This window comes from Puma concolor, chromosome B1 (genome assembly GCF_028749965.1).
Source record: "Puma concolor isolate L17-30 chromosome B1, mPumCon1.1.hap2, whole genome shotgun sequence".
NCBI classification, from domain to species: domain Eukaryota; kingdom Metazoa; phylum Chordata; class Mammalia; order Carnivora; family Felidae; genus Puma; species Puma concolor.
In genome coordinates, this window is record NC_141670.1 from 200393234 (window position 1) to 200406779 (window position 13546).

At 43.2% G+C, this 13546-nt stretch overlaps 1 protein-coding gene across 1 annotated transcript in view; it reads left to right on the plus strand.

Moving 5' to 3' along the window:
• CLNK (cytokine dependent hematopoietic cell linker) overlaps window positions 1-13546 on the plus strand; it is a 166140-nt gene that overhangs the window by 14523 nt on the left and 138071 nt on the right. The window lies entirely within an intron of this gene.

Consider the following 13546-nt stretch of genomic DNA (forward strand, 5'->3'; position numbering starts at 1 on the left):
GTTTTTGCAGGCTGGCTGCTTGTTCTCGCCCAGCATGGGTGTGTGGCCAGGACGGGGACGGGATACCCCAGCCCCAGAATGCCAGCTGAGCACCATGAAATACCATCCATCACTTCACACCCCGGTGTGCGAAGGCAGAACCCAAACAACAGTGGTTCCCACGCGTGCTGCCCCAGCAGAGACCCTGGAGTCCAATTCTGGGTTCGTGGAGCAGCCCGGGGCCGGTGGCGGGGGGGGGGGGGGGGGGGGGGAGGGTTGATGCGGTCAGTTTAGAATATCCTAATGTATGTCTGATTCAGCACAACATCCATCCCGTTCTTGATGTCTAGGACTATGGTTAAAACAAAACAAAACAAAACAAAACAAAATGCAGGCCTCCAAGTCATAAGAAATATTTATAATGAGAAACAAGCAAACAAAACTTTTAAGTTGAGAGAATGTGGTGTATTCATGTTAACATCCATCTACCTACCCATTTATTTGTTTTAGTTTGCCTGTTGGAAAGGTAGCACACTTACCCTCCCCGTCACGGTGTACGTAAGAACATGAGCTTCAGACTCAGGCAGACCTGGTGTAAAAATCCCTTGTTTTTTGGTCCCATCATTTTATGGCTGTATGACACGTGGAGACTTACCTGACCTTCCCTCCAGAGAGCAGGATCTGGCCTCGAGAAGGAGGGCTGCCTGGTTTCTGGTGGATTCCTGGTCTTAGGGGGAGCCTGGGGGACAGCCCAGGGTAACCAAGTGATGCCTGAGTCTCACAGGCAGGTGCTGGAGGCAGGGCCGGTGTCCAGAGTGACAGGAGACCGCAGTCCCAGCATCACTGTGGTCCCGGATGCCCACAGGCGTCACAGTGGGGTGATGTGACACACAGCCAGACCCAGGCCCGTGGGACACAGGAGCTGGGGCTCCTGGCTTATGGTGCATCTCCTCCGTGTGAGATGCCAGGACGCCCTTCGCCTCTGACCCTGTAGCAAGTGGGGCCAGACAGCGGGCAGGCACCACTGACTTCTCTGGGCGTCGGCTTCCTCCTCTAAGTGACTCATCCGAGGCGGCACAGAAAGTGGGGAAGGAGTCGGAGCTCCAAATCAAGTCTGTCTGGCTCCAAATGCAGGGCTCCGTCTGTCTATCCCACCTCTGCAGGAAACTGAGGCAGGCAGTGAGCTGGGCAGGTGAGGCAGGAGGGGGGCAGAGAGCGGCCTGATCCAGGGTCGTGGGACAAAGGGGACGAATTCTCAGACTACGGGTTACAACCAGGGATGAGCGTGGCAGACAGAAGCTCCATCGTCAGACCAGTAAATGCTCTGTGGCAGCGGAATGAATGGGAAGGCAGGTGCATCCGCTTCCCACCAGACTGGGTGGCCTAAAACAACCAAAAAAGTATTCTCTCGCAGTTTGTGGGGCTAGAAGTCCAAAATCAAGGTGTGGGCAGGCCCCTGCTCACTTTGAAGCCAGGAGGGAGGATCCGCCCTTGCCACCACCACCCGGTCTGGGCAGCGGCCCCAGGGGCTCCCTGGCTTGTGGCCGCATCACTCTGCTGTCTGCCTCCCCCCCCACTCACTTTCCGATCTGGGTCTGTGCCTTCTCTTCTTCTTCCTCAGATCTCCCTCACCTTTCTCTTATAAGGACATTTGTCCTTGGGTTTAGGGCTCCGCCCCCTCTGGTTAATCCAGGATGCTTTCATCTCAAAATCCTTAATTACTTCTACAAAGACCCTTTTCCCTCCTAAGGTCACATTCACAAGTGCCCAGGATTTGGAGCTGGAAATATTTTAGGGCTGCCGTTCAACCCACTACAGCAGAGCTTTATTTTTTAGGCCCACACCCCTCCTCGTGGGTAATGTGGGCTTACTTTGACAATCTCAACAGAAATGTGCTCTGAGTTTCCACCTGGCTGTGCGGTGGAGAGCCCCTAGCCTGCAGCCCTGCTTCTGTTTGTCCCTGTGATTCCAGCCTGTGCCAAGGGTCTCCTCCATAAAGAAGACAGGTGTTGCCCCTTCAGGAGGACTTCGGGTTGCTTTCGTCTTTAGCCAGACAGTTGGCCTCTTGGCAATTACATTTCATCAAGCTTCCGAAGGGTGGCTTTAAGAGTTCAGCATTAGAGTCGTGTCAGATATAGAGCTCCCGGAGGACAGTACCGAATCACCGTAAATCCATAAACGTTAGTTTTCTCCTCTCAGGGTGCTGGATCAGAATCTGTATTTCCGCAAGACCCCCGGTTGATTTCTAGCCACGTTAAAGTTTGAGACGCACCCGATTAGAACAGCGGCCCCGGAGCCATCTCCCTCCTGGCACGCTCGAGAGGCAGCTATAATATTCGCCAACACAGGACTCGGAGAAGGCGGTCACATATGGGACACTGTGTGAGAACAGTTTGGAAATGTATGGCCCTCCCTCTCCACACACACACACACACACACACACACACACACACAGGTTTTGTCCTGCGATGCCTTGGGGGAGCACTCCTTCCTCCGTGAAAATCACAAACCTACTTAATTCACGGCAGTAGATTTTACACCTGACTGAAGAATCGGATCATCGAGGAGGCTCCAGATGAGAAGCAAGTTCAGTGTCGTCCCCCAGACCAAAGAAATCAGAATCCCCAGACACGGACTTTACTTATCACACTCATCTCAGCCCAATCTGCGGCTAAGGTTGTGAGATGCTGGTCCAAGAGGCCTTACGACTCTGGAACCTGGAATCCCTTGCTATTTTATAACCCGGAATTCTAAATGGCCTTTGTAGCTACGGCTAATTCCTTGCATTAGCTGTAGGTTGGGCAGGTCATTTTAGTCTTACGCAGCACGTGACAGCAAAGTGCCGCCCATGTTTTTTTCTTTTTTTTCATTCATCCAGATGTCGTAACAAACATCGTTATTATTGGTCTTTTGTTTAATTCAAATGCAACTGACTACCGTAAATGTTCTGCAGAATGGCACAAATTAAAGACCAAACGTGTACATATGTATCAGAGACTTGAACTTGAAAAACCAAAGACTGCTCTAAGTACATTAGCGAGGATAAACAACTCTCCACAGTGGTTGCGAGAGAAGAAAACCAGGAAAGAAAGAACAAAGATGTTCCAAGACAGTAAGGACGGATGTCCCGCTTCTAAACTGCTTCTGAAATTAGCAGGCTACCTCACATTTATTCTCCCTGCAACAAAGCTTTCAGCTTCTCTAACAATCAATCCAACTGCTTAAATCCCTACTCCTTGGAGCACGTCGGCACTGTTAGGGGAGAGTAGACAGACCCGTTTACTCCATCGGGGCTGAATAAAAGGGTCTTGGGGTTTGTTTCCAGGATCTCTTCATCATTCTAGACAGAACTGATAAGAACTTGGTCTGCAGTTCTGAGCATTTTGAAAGAGGCGGAGGTCACTAGAGTGATGGCTTCTAGCCCCTTCCAGTAAGCAAGCGTCCTGTGCTGGCCAGGCTGCTTCCGGCACTCAAGAGGGAGACGCCCTCACACATCCCAGACTGGGGACTAATGGGGGGGGGAGTGTCCCTGCAGTGTCCCCACAGGCTGAAAAGTTGCTACGGCAAGCTGGCTTTGTCTGTCGTTAAAATTACTCATAGTCCTCTTGGAAATTTTAGAAAAGGTACAAAATTACAAAGAAGAAAACAAAAGTCACCATTTTTCCTGGCGTCCAAAAATACCACTATCTTGCTGCGGGTTTCTGACGTCATTTTTCTGTATCTTTGTGTAATATTTTAAAATGTCAGGAAACCTACTTTCAGAGCATCTACTGTTTTCATTCATTCCATAATGCTGTTTTGTGTTCTGAGCCCACATTAGGGTCTTCTTCAAAATCACGGTGTTTGGGGGCTAGGGCTTAAATCAGGTTCATAATCCTTTATCCACAATTCCAAAGCCAAAGGCTTCAAACTACTGAAAACTGTTTGTAACCAATTTGGCAGCAAAACTTGACCTGCAGTGAAGTGATGTATGTTCTTCATTTTTCCCACTTACTGTGAATATATCTATATGTTTCACGATAGAAATAGGAGTATCTTTAATGACTGGCCATTGCTCTAAAACGTAGAGGGGAAATTACTAACATTTACTACATGTATAATATTACTTTCCTAAATTCCAAAATATTCTGAATCCCTAGCCCTAAGGAATTTGGATAAGGAATGGTGGCTGTGTATTTTATCCGGTGGTTTATTTTATCTTGACCTTGGTGTTGGACATTTCGGTTGATACCCATAAAGTTTTATGAGGCAGTTTTATTGCCAAGATTAAACTTTATACTCTAGGAGTATTAGAGAAGGCTGTGTCACTATGGCCCCTAGCATGCAATGCTGTGTGTCCTGTCACATGTAAAACAAACTGTGACAGTCTACTATTAAACAGGGACACGGGTTCAATCAAATTATCTGACAATAACCTATTATCTCTTTTCTTGCTTCAGGAAACTTGTCTTTCATATTCATTTATTTCAGCAAGAGTTTTGGTGGTAGACAAAACAAAACAATAAAGTAGTTTGAGAGCTAGAAAGAGTCTCAGGGATATGGAATTCAGTTCTACCCACGGCTGTAACCCCAGACTTGAGAGTCTTCTAGAATACTCTAGGATAAGGGCTCACTACCTTCTGAGACAGTGAGCTTCAAAATTGGAAGAAAGATCCTCTTGATACTGACACCAACAAAGCCAACTTGAAGGCATGTTATTCGTTGACCCTGTACATTCTGGTAAGCAAGTAGCAACGCTCCCCTGTGATATTTTTGCCACCTAAGTTCGGCGTCTGGTTGTGAGAAAGGATAAAGAGAATAAAAGTTCTGCAGACCAGGACTGCCTATGGCCAGCACACAGTCATTTGCACGAGGATCTGTGCCATGCTGTGCCTACCTACCACGAACCCCCATGCCCCCGTCCCCACATAAGACCACCACCCTGGGTAACAGGTTTTCCCAATTCAGCGGCAGCTAGAGCCGCGCTTCTTGGACTCCAACATCCATGATCTTTGTGCCGAGTGGAACTGCTTCGCGATGATTAAGAATGTCATCATTACGTATTTCTCATCAGGGACATACCCCCAAACTGGATGACTGTTTTGCTTATGAGAGGCATATTGTCTCTTCGAGACCTCACATGATAAAAGCCAGTCTATCGCTGGGTGGGGATACACATCAGCTCCACTTCAAAGAGCCAGCTCTGTGTCTGGTACGCAAGAGGTGCCCGGTAAATGCCACCTCCCTCTGTACGTATGCCTGATAAAACTCCCTGTGTATGCCAGGTCATTATTTTCTTCCATGGTATATTCGAAAAGCCTGCCTTTGACCTCGGGGGATGACGTCGTTTTGATTTGCAGGAATTAATAAGTGTAAATCCCACTGAATCTTGGGGAAAGGAGAAGCAGCAATTTTAGCATCCTGAGATCACAGTCTTGTACCCAGCAGAGTAGTCAGTGTGGCTGGCTTCCTAGTTACCCAGGAGTAATTACGAATCCACTCTCGGGCCAACCAGGCCCATCCACTGGTGCTCTCAGAGTCACATAGCTGGCATTCAGCGTCGTGGTTGGCTGGTAATTAAAAAGCTGCACGCTGTGAGAGAACACAGCTGAGCCACAGGGCGAGCATCGGCCACAGGTTGTAGACATGGCCAATGGATTCCGTGCAGGAACAGCAGGTATGGTTGGCCCCAAGACTCATGGAGATGGCTGGATATGGGGCGATGCAGGATTTCGAGATAGCCTTCCTTCCCTCTTAATGGCAAAATTGCCAGCTGGTGAAGGAACTCCCTGACTTAACTCACCTGCCATCACACGGGAGGCTTCCAGCTGAACAAACTGAAGTCTCCTGCTGACTCGCCACAAGTTTGGACCTTTCATGCCTGTGGCCTTTAAAAACATCACAAAGAATAGAGAAGGCTGTGACTTATTTTCATATCGGGCCTGCCGTTATCACACAAGTCATGTATCGTCATTGTAGAAAAGTTTAAGATACAAAAACATACAAAGAAAAAAGTACCATGATGGAACCACTGAAAAAGTGGCCAACATTATTGGGTATTTTTTAGGCTTTCGGGGTTGTTTTTCTTTTTTTTAATGTTTATTTTGAGGGAGAAAGAGAGCACACACTCACATGAGCAGAGGAGAGGCAGAGAGAGAGGGAGAGGGAGAGAGAGAGAGAGAGAGAGAGAGAGAGAGAGAGAGAGAGTCCCAAGAAGGCTCCATGCTGTCTGCCCAGGGCCCAGTGTGGAGCTCGATCTCATGAACCATGAGATCATGACCTGAGCCAATACTAAGAGTTGGACACTTAACCAACTGAGCCACTCAGACGTCCCTAAGACTTTCTTATAAAACTATGCATCCTATTTTGATTTTAATGTTAATGTATCATAACAATTTTCCAGCATTACTAAACTTATTTCCATAGCTATACAATCTTCCATCATTTAGGCAGGTCATATTTTATATTCTCCCACTGGTAGAAAACAATACATCTCATGAACTAATTTGACAAGGTCTATTAATACCTCCACGTCCTAAGATACCGTGTTTCACTACTTAGCGATAAGCAGAACCAGTGACCGTGGGGAGTCTCACGAGTCCGGCCAGTGTTTGGAGAACCTGACCCATAATGACAATTTATAATAGTCACGTAGTGTTTGATTATGTAAATGTGCAGAGAAATTGAAAGTCAGGTCCAGGATTTCTGGTTGGGGATTCCACGAAGGCCAAACCACCAGTCACCAGCTTATGTCCTAGTTTCCATATACCCAACGTTCCCCCACCAATAAGATACAGGAAGAGAGCAAAGTTGACTTCGTGCACACCTTTGGTCATGTCCAAATGCACCTGATACCAAAAAGCTGAAGAGCGTTTCAAAAGTTGTGGGTGGATATGATTTGGGGCCAAATTCAGGAAGTCCTAGAAAAAGGTACCCATTAGAAAGAGCAAAAGGAATTTCCCAGAGGCCAGGCTACCTGGAATTCCAGAATTCCTGGTGAAGAGAGGCCAGGTCACAAACAAGAGCTCAGGAGTTCTATCACAGGCCAAACATCAAGTAGAAGAGTAGGAGGACCTACCGAATGGTTCTCTGTTCTTGCTCTCCATTCTTCTCTATTGCTTCTTTGGGGAGCACGGGAGATATTTTTTAAGATGCCTATTTTAAGAGCTTAAAAATGAATCTGTTGGGTTAGTCAGAGAAAAGAAGTATTAATGTCAACTATTTATTCATCTTTCACAGTGAGGAAGCCAAATATTTCCGTGATGAAGAGAATGGATTCTGGGGGCACCTGGGTCATGCAGTAGGTTAAGCGCCCAACTGTTGATCTCAGCTCAGGTCACGATCTCACAATTCATGGGTTCGAGCCCCGCATCGGGCTCTGTGCTGATGGTGTGGTGCCTGCTTGGGATTCTGTCTCTCCTTCTCTCTGCTGCCCCTCTCCCTACTTGTTCTCTCTCTCTCTCTCTCTCTCTCTCTCTCAAAACAAATAAACTTAAAAAGTTTGTAAAAGCCAGGGCGGGGGGGATCTGGAGTGATCTCACGGGAATATCAGCTCTACCATTTACTGGCTGTGACATTTAAAGCAATTAATTAGCCTCTCTGAGCCTCATTTTCTTTATCTATTAAATGGAAACAGTAGCTATCTCAAAGCATCGTTGAGAAGGTTAAGTGACTTCATATGTGCAGGATGTTTAGCGCTATGTCTGACGCAGAGGGTGTATTCCATAGATGTTGTAGCAGATTGTACTCCCTGATCATGGCCACCTGCTCTAGTGCAGTGTGACCTGGGTGCTTCCCATTCAGAAGTGAATCTTTTCTTCACCTTCGTCAACTTGTGTGGGCCTGTGACCGCAGAGACCAATGGAATATGACAACAGGGACACTGTGCCAAGTCTGGGTAGAGGCTTTCACAGCCAGACAGCGCCACTTCTGCCTTTGGGAGCTGGTGTCCTCCAGTCACATGTTATGGCCGCCATGCTGTGAGAAGTAGAAGCCATGTGGAGAAGCCATGGAGAAACATAAGCCAGGCAGGGGAAGCCCTCATGGAGAGACAGGGAGGCCAAGGGGAGCCAGGCACCAGACGTGAGAGTCAGGAAACCATCACGGGCATTCAGCCTGGTCCAGCTTTGAGACAACCATCTGAATGCAACAGCATGACAGAACCTCAGAGGAACTCACCCAGCTGAGAACCAGGAGAGATAAAAAGAAATCCCAGTTTCTAAGCCCCTGCTTTGGAGTGATGAGTTATGCAACAGCAGATGACTAGAAGAGATACTGCCTACTATTTTTATGATCACCACAATTATTACTTCATGCAAGACCCTTTGCTGTTGAACATCCAGAATATAATTTAGAGATTCTTATGATTTGATATCCCACCTTAAAGAACATCCATTCTAGACGAGAATGACACTAAATAACTAATAGTAGGCAAGCGGAATGCTAATCAGGGGTTCTTTGCTCCAAGCGTGTGCAAAGTGCTAAGGGTTACTCTGGGAGTAAATCTTGGAAAAGGGGGCATACTGGGGGTAGAGAAGACAACCTCACAGAGGAGCAATCAGTGGAGCTAAGCTTGGGAGACGATGGGATGTAACTGAAAATGGGGAGGGAGCGGGGATAGACTTCAAGTAACTACCACAGCTGGAAAAACTACAAGGATTTAATGTAAGAGGTAACGTTAACTTGATAATTTGAAGTTTGTTCCTTAAAAACTGATTCTAAGTCATTGGGCAGAGAATTTCTTGATGGAGGGTGGAATCCTGTTTCCTACACCTCTTTATTGGAGGGAGAAAGAAGGAGCCACAGTCTATCATCAGAAGGAGGATAAAGGCCTGGGTTTGAGTTGCAACGTTTAAAAACCCCGTATTGAAGGGATGGATTTTGCTGTTCCGCCATGTTGCTTTTTGGACAGGCTGTGATCAGAGGCATTCATGCCGTTCTTCATTGTCATTGTTGTTTGTCTGAACAGAAATTCTTTAAATAATGAAAATTCTACATCCAGATCCACTTCTGTGGATTTTTCTAAGGATTCATCCAAGATGCAAGAAATGTTATGAGGAAAAAATACGAGAACGTCCTCTGCCATCTTCGGCAAGGTCTTATTTTTTCCTTTAGTTTTTTTCAATCACTTTATTGATTAGAAACAAAACAATAGTCATAAACTATGCATAAGGTATAAGGAATAAGAAAACAATTCATATATGGGTGCTTATTCCGTTTTTAAAAATGACCACTGCTTTTGAAGTTTTCATCTGCTTTTCTGTGATCACAAACCCTCACTCCCCACAGGGAGCAACTGTCCTGAATTCTGGGTTCATCCTTCACTTGCTTTTATTTTTCATTTTGCCACACGGGTTTGTATCATTAAAAATAATTTGTTTGCTTTTGCTTGCTTTTGAACTTTAGGCCCCCCACAAATCATACCATACAGTATATTTTGTGCCCAGACTACCTGGGTTTTGACACCTGGTTCCACCAGTCATGAGTTGTGAGATCTTGAGCAAGTTAGTAAATATCACTGTGCCTGTTTTCTCAACTGCAAAATGGAACTAATATTAGGGCCTACTTCTCATGAAGAGAAACTCATTTGTGTACGACCTTGAAAATAGTGCCTGGAACACAGTGTGGGCTCCATAAGCGCTAGCCATTATTCCACAATCTGTTTTATGACTGGCCCAGTTTACATTCCGAAGATAATCCGTGCTATTGTGGATAGCCATAAATCCTTTAATTTCATGGCTATGTAATATTTCCTTATGTGCATAAAATACTATTTAATTATCCACTGTCTACTCAGTAGACATCGGGCTGTTTTCCAGATTTTGCTCACGCCAGTGCTGCTAAGAACATTCTAGTTCATTGGAGCATATCTTCTAGTCTGGGGGCACATATTCAAGAGTTAGCTGTACATAGGGCTACATTCTCAGGATTAAAATCACTGAGGCACAGAGTAGGTACACCTCCAACTTTACTAGACAATGTCACAGTTTCCAAAGTCGCCAGGCCATTTTATATTCCCACAAATGTGTGTACGTGACTCATTCGCTTTACAGCCTCATCAACCCTCCATACTGGCAGCTTTCATTTTTACCCAACCCGTGGCTAATTTTAATTTACCTTTGTTGATGACAGATGCAGTTAAGCTCTTTTAAAATATTTATTGGCAATTGCTTTTTCTCGAATGCACAGAGTGCTTGCTTCAATCTTTTGCCCACCTTTCTGTCAGGCATTTTGTCTTGTCCGCATTGATTTGTATGAGTTATTTATTTATTCGGAACATTTTTCCCAGTTTGATATTTGAGTTTTCGTTCTCCTTGGATGTTTTCTTTTGGTGCAGTTGAGCAGAACAAACTTTTCTTTATGATTTCTTGAGCTTGTGTATTGTTTAAAGAAACTTTCTTTCATTAAGTTAGTCTCCTATATTAAATTCCAAACATCATAAAATTCACCTTTCTTTTTTGGGCTTTTCATCAGCCTGGAGTTGGTTCATTTGTACATAATACGAAGTAAGGGGGACGAGTTGTTTGTTTGTTTGTTTGTTTGTTTGTTTTTCACACAGCTGCACAATCTTCTCAGTATCCTATATTAGAAAGTCTATCCCTTCTACACTGGTCTACAATGCCAGCTCTGTCATAATTACCTGTGATACATGGGCTTTCTCTTCTTGGGCCATGATTAAAATATCTGTCCCATGTCAATTACACAAGTTGTAATTAACATAACTTTATAGTAATCAGTGGTATCTGGAAATTTATGTTCCCCACATGAACTCTGTCAATGAATTGGCTCTTAAATGTTTACTTTTTAACCTAAACATTAGGATCAGCTTGTCAGTAAACATACACACACACACACACACACACACACACACACACACTTTTTGGGATTTAGATTGGAATTATGTTGATTCTATAGGTAACTTTAAAGAGAAACAGCATCTTTAAGACACTGAACTTCCAGCTCTTTAATATATTATATACCTTCCAAGAGAGGCAGAGACCGAGGGAAAACTTCTTCAACACTAACTATTCAATTATGTTTTATAATCTTCTCCCTAAAAGACTGGACCTTACCATCTTTTGAGAGATTTGGGGAAGAGGGGAGCAATTTACATATTTTAAAGGTATTGTAAATGTTGAGATAACAAAATTCCATGTTTTCATGTTTGTCATTGACAATACATTTCTAGAGATGATGTATGGTACAGCAGGCTTGCTCGTGTTTTATCAATTCTAGTGTTGGTCCATTTATTCTTTAGGGTTTGCTATGTAGGTGACAATATAATCTGCAAATTGAATTTTATTTCTTCCTTTTTGTTTCTTATACTTTTTTTCTTTTCTTGCCGGACAGCACTGGCCAAGACTTCCAGAACAAGGCTAAATTAAAGTACAGATAGGGAGCACCCTTGTTCTTCATCTTAAAGGGAATGTTTTTAATGTTTCAGCATGAGACTTGTTTCCAGATTTCGGTAGGCTTCAAATACTAGATTAAAGACTCTTGATTGCCAGGAGTCTTTTTATTCTTATAAGTATTAACTTTAATCATTTTTTGTCTGTTGAGATGGTTATGTATATGTTCCCTTCCCCTTCCATTAGTGCAATGATTTATACCAATAGATTTTCTAATGCTCAACAAAACCAGAATTTCTGGGATAAACACAAGTCGGTCATGATGTATTATTATTTTTAAGCATAGTGGTCCAATGAGTCATTAATGAGCACTAGTGAGAATGGCCTATAATTTTCTTTTCTCTTACTCTCCTTGCTGGATATTGGCATTGGGTTTGTGCTAGCTTCATCAAATGAGTTAGAGTATTTACCAATTTCTATTCTCGACAACAAATTGTGTAGTAGAGAATAATTTATTCCTTTAGCAATGAAACAGTCTTGGACTGGTATTTCCTTGGGGTAAGATTTTTCAACTATTGATTCAGTGTCATTGTCAGTTATCATTGCTGGTAAATAGTCCTTCATGGGTAATTTTTGTTCTTATATGTATGTTATATGTATGTATATGTTATATGTTTCTAAATATATGTTCGTCACTGATAATTCTCCTAGCATTTTAATGTCTGTTATACCCATAGTTATGTCTCTTTTTTCACTTCCCATTTTTTCTGGGGTGTCTTCCCTTTTATTTCTGATCAAACTTGCTACATGGTGTAGGTTTTATTAGTCCTCTCTGTTGTAATTCCTTACTCGATTTTGGTAACTTCTGTTCTTCACTATTTCTGCATTCTTGATATCATGATTTTGTTGTACCTCAGATCTGCTAAGTTAGTGTTTCAGTAATTAAATTTTAGCTTTTCTCCTTTTCTAATATAAATAGTTCAGTTCTGTATTTCTACATTATTGCTCTGTTTTAAATCTTTTTATTCCCATTATCATTTATTCTTTGACTCATGACTTCCTAATTTCTGAATAAATTTGGATTTGTTCAATTGTCTTCTTTGTCACTGATTTCAAACCTCATTGTATGGTGGTCATAGGAAATAGTCCCCATGATATTATTTTGTGAATCTTTTTGAGAATTTGCATTATAGGGCAACTTTTTGCATGTTCCATGTGTGCTTGAAAAGATGGTACATACCACCATAATTGGGTGCCATATTTTTGAAATATCCATAAAAAAATTTGTTAATTGTGTTGTTTGAATCACTATTTTTTTCTAATAGTTATTAAAAACATATGTTTTAAGGAGAAAAATCTTTCAAAGTATTATACTTCCTGGTGAACTAATTCCTTTGTCATTATGTAGTGACCCTCTTAAGAAATATGCTTTTTCCTAAAAAGCTTTAATTTTTTGAGAAACCTCCACACTGTTTTCCAGAGTGGCTGCACCAGTTTGCACAAACAGTGCAAGAGGGTTCCCGTTTCTCCACATCCTCGCCAACATCGATAGTCTCCTGATTTGTTCATTTTAGCTACTCTGACCGGCATGACGTGGTATCTTAGTGTGGTTTTGATTTGTATTTCCCTGATGAGGAGCGACGTTGAGCATCTCTTCATGTGCCTGTTGGCCATCTGGGTGTCTTCTTTAGAGAAGTATCTATTCATGTTTTCTGCCCATTTCTTCACTGGATTATTTGTTTTTTGGGTGTGGAGTTTGGTGAGTTCCTTATAGATTTTGGATACTAGCCTTTGTCTGATATGTCATTTGCAAATATCTTTTCCCATTCTGTTGGTTGCCTTTTAGTTTTGTTGATTGTTTCCTTTGCAGTGCAGAAGCTTTTTATCTTCATGAGGTCCCAATAGTTCATTTTTGCTTTTAATTCCCTTGCCTTTGGGGATGTGTCAAGTAAGAAATTGCTGCGGCTGAGGTCAGAGAGGTTTTTCCCTGCTTTCTCCTCTAGGGTTTTGATGGTTTCCTGTCTCACATTCAGATCCTTTATCCATTTTGAGTTCATTTTTGTGAATGATGTAAGAAAATGGTCTAGTTTCATTCTTCTGCATGTTGCTGTCTAGTTCTCCCAGCATCATTTGTTAAAGAGACTGTCTTTTTTTCGATTGGATATTCTTCCCTGCTTTGTCAAAGATTAGTTGGCCATACATTTGTGGGCCCAATTCTGAAGTCTCTATTCTATTCCACT